The sequence below is a fragment of the Hippocampus bargibanti genome, linkage group LG04 (assembly GCF_051943395.1).
Source record: "Hippocampus bargibanti isolate YZ-2025 linkage group LG04, ASM5194339v1, whole genome shotgun sequence".
NCBI classification, from domain to species: Eukaryota; Metazoa; Chordata; class Actinopteri; order Syngnathiformes; family Syngnathidae; genus Hippocampus; species Hippocampus bargibanti.
Window position 1 is genome coordinate 28,646,125 of NC_142737.1, and position 3,823 is coordinate 28,649,947.

A 3,823-nucleotide genomic window follows, 5' to 3' on the forward strand; every position below is an offset into this window, starting at 1 on the left:
TTTTTCCAGAAAGCATGGAGGATGAAACGGAATGGATTCAACAAAAATGCAAGTGCACAGCATGGACAAGCGTAACAGGCTATGATTGACACGGATGCTCAATCAGATTTGTAAACACTCGAGAAAATTGTCATGGCAGTTATCCTGTGCTTGGGAAGTCTGTTACGCCTTGAGAAGCTCCACCAGGTCCATGAAAGCCTCCGGGAACGTTGTCAGCGTTTGGTTCAGTCTCCAGGCGGCCAAGTAGAGACCCTGCGTGATATGGTGATCCGTTCGTAAAGCGTGAACAGGAACGATAGTATGCCATGCTCATCACATGTTCTTTGAATATTTAGTCACAATAGTCTGTTTGGTGCGCATTGTGCCCCATTTTTTTCACATGTCATGGATCAGAAATAGAAAAGATGAAAAGCATTTCAGACCATGGCCAGAATGTGAAAAATGCGACAGATGCCTCAGACTGTGGGACATGCTGGGAAGGAATGTCCCATGGTAGATAATAAGCTGCAAAATGGTGTGCCTTTGACTCTCTGAGATTCAGCAGCATGCTCATAGAACAATTTGTCATGGATTTAAGATAATACTTTAAGGAAATTAATTAATCTTCAACTTGAATTTAGAGACAAATATGGCCGACATAACATTGGTTTCTATGTTTTGGGCTGCAAGAAACACTATATACCATATGTAGCCTAACCTAAAAACCATTGTGAAAGTGACTCTGCATAATACCTTGGCACACTGCAGATTAATAAATCTGTTCTCCATGCCCCATTATTTACCAAAACCACAGATGTCAAATTCCGGTCCTTGAGGTTCGCTATCCTGCGTGTTTGAGATGGTTCCCTCCCTGGACAGGCTAAGTGACTATGTGTACCATCGCAAGATGGTGCCAATGTGCTGGTAGCAGAGAAATTGAAGAAGAGTGTCTTGTGAAGAAGAGCGTCCTGGAGGAACAAAGACCAGCAGAGAAATGTCAGCTACAAAAGTGTGCTCAGAGCCCACCTCTTGGGACAGACTGATGGAAGACGAAAAAGTAGTCTACATGAGGTATACTTTTCCAAATATAGTCCATCCATCCATCTGTCCCTCCATCTATCCATTTTCTATGAAGGGTCAAATCGCTATGGCAGCAGCTTTAGCAGGGAAGCCCAGAGTTATCTATCCCCATTTACTTTTTACTCTTCTCGAGGGATCCCAAGTCGTTCCCTGGTCGACCAGGAGACACAGAAAGCACTCTACCTTTTTGCGAATGAGGACCATTGTTTCAGATTTAGAGTTGCTGATGATCATCGCATCACAGTCAGTTGCAAACTGCTCCAGTGAGAGTTGAAGATCCTAGCTTGAAGAAGCCAAAAGCACCACATCACCACACATAAAGTATATTTGCGTATTGAAATTTACATTTTCATACGGAATTATAACACATTCCATTTAAAAAGTATTCTATAGAAATAAACGTAATGCCATCCATTTACTACTCCGCTAGTCTTCACGAAGGTTGTCTTGGGCCAGAATGTAGCGAGCTGATTGGGAACCAATTGTCAGGCACTCATGCTCACAATCACAGCTCGGGACAAATTAGTGTTCCATTAAAGGACAACCAACACCATTTTTTTATCGCATTTAAAATACCCAAAACACGCAGGCTGATATTTTTAGTCAAATGAAAAACACCAATAAAAATTACTTAAAGTGTCCCAAAACTACTTCAAAATGACCTAAGAAAGTTTCAGTTTCAGAAGGTCCCGCCCCCTTGTTCGCGACGTCACGGCAGTACGTCGTGCCTTGCTCTAGAATCAAAACAATGGCTTCAGATTCGGAGAAGATGCTTTCTTGTTACTCATCCAATTATGAATATGATTCAAATAGTTCTATGGAGGAAATCATAAATGTTTGCAATTGTTTAAAGAAGTACTTCCATATCAATTGAGCCGTCAGGACTCCAATGTTGCGTCCCGGAAAATGCACAAGATGGCGCCCAAGCTCCGTTGGAAATGGGTTGATTTATCTGCTGGGAATTTGTGTCAACTCGTATCAAATAGTAGTCTTGGTGCATCACACAATGATTCACCATCGCGTTATTTGTGTTTTCCTTTTAATTTCGCCCTTAACACGGATCAACACGAAGTTTTAATACCAAACAAAGTACCCAAAACGTATTGTGTGTCGCTTTCTCGGGCAGGGGCATTCCAGACGTGACGTCAGGTAGGGCATCGTCATCAACTCGAAAACAAGACTTCCTGAATATTCAGTGCGATTCTTAAAACGTAATATGTACCTATATAAGGTGGAATCTTTGTAAAATATGCTCAGTTGAAGTCATTTGAAGTGATTTTACAAATTATGGACACAACTTGTCCGGAGGCGTCGGTTGTCTTTTAACCTGCCATGCATGTTTTGGGAACGTAGGCTGTGTAAACCGTCGTTTACACAGCCTTTGTTGAATTTCTTCACTTTGGCATTCACATCACTGGGCAGAAATCACAACGCGTCAACAATCCTTCATGATTCATGATGCTTTGTCGGATTCCTCTGGTCCGCACCAGTTCTAAGCCAGCTGATAATTATATTTTGAAATAAAACCTCAGTGTATACTGTTGATGAGAAGGTTTCTGCAGCCGTCATCTGTACAAATTTGAAGGTTTCGGTCGTTTCGCCTCCTATCCAAGAGGCTTCGTCAGCGAACTGAAGTCTGACTGGTCGTATCGGCCCTATTTATATATCTCTAACGTCCAGACATGGCGGCGCCGGACACAGCTATGATAGGTCCCTACTCTCAGGTTGGGGGGAGCAGAGGACCACTCCCTGTGGCCCCACTGATTGTTCCTACATTCCTGACTAACGACTGGCCTATTTGCCCCACTCCTACCGGTATCACCTCACCAGCATTACGAATGTTGCCTAACCTGTTTTGCCTAAGCAGGCTATTGTATGAACGATCCAAATTGAACCTCACCCCACCAGACCGGTTTAATGAAGGATTTTGTTGTTTTATAAGAATCACTTCTTTTACCCTCCTGTCAAACCATCAGAAACTCCTGCAAATTACAAAGAGTCCTTTGGCAACACAAAATTCCGACTTATTTCAAACCGATAAACACGTTAAGGCAAACATTAGTGCATCCAAAAGATAGGCTACCAAATGAAAAACAAACTAATGTAGTTTATTCAATACATTGTAAGAATGAAAATTGTAAAGAGCAGTACATTGGGGAGACTCAACAAATTCTCAAAAAAAGACTTTATCAACATCGCAGGGATAATACAAGTGGGCCTCAATCGGCAGTACATTTGCACCTAAAAGCTAGCAACCACTCATCAGAATCAGAATCAGAATCATCTTTATTGCCAAGTATGTGCAACACACAAGGAATTTGTTTCCGGTAGAACACGATGCACTAGTATCGTCGTCAAAAAAACTGCTAAGTGGCACTATAGAGTTCCATTTTGGCTACTGTTGAAAGAGTTCAAAGAGTTCAAAGAGTTAATGGCTTGGGGGAAAAAGCTGTTTAAATGTCTGCTGGATTTGGTGCGCATGGATCGGTAGCGCCTGCCTGAGGGGAGTAGCTGGAAAAGGTGGTGGGCAGGGTGCGGAGGGTCCAGTAGGATTTTCCGCGCCCTAGTTTAGATTCTTGCAGTGTGCAAGTCCTCGAGAGTGGGTAGGGCGGTGCCAATGATTTTTTCCGCCGTCCTAACTGTCCGTTGAAGTCGGATTTTGTCCATTTTTGTCGCGGCCCCGAACCAAACGGTGATGGAAGAACACAGGATGGATTCGATGACAGCCGTGTAGAAATGTTGCAGCATCTCCTGTGGCAGGCCA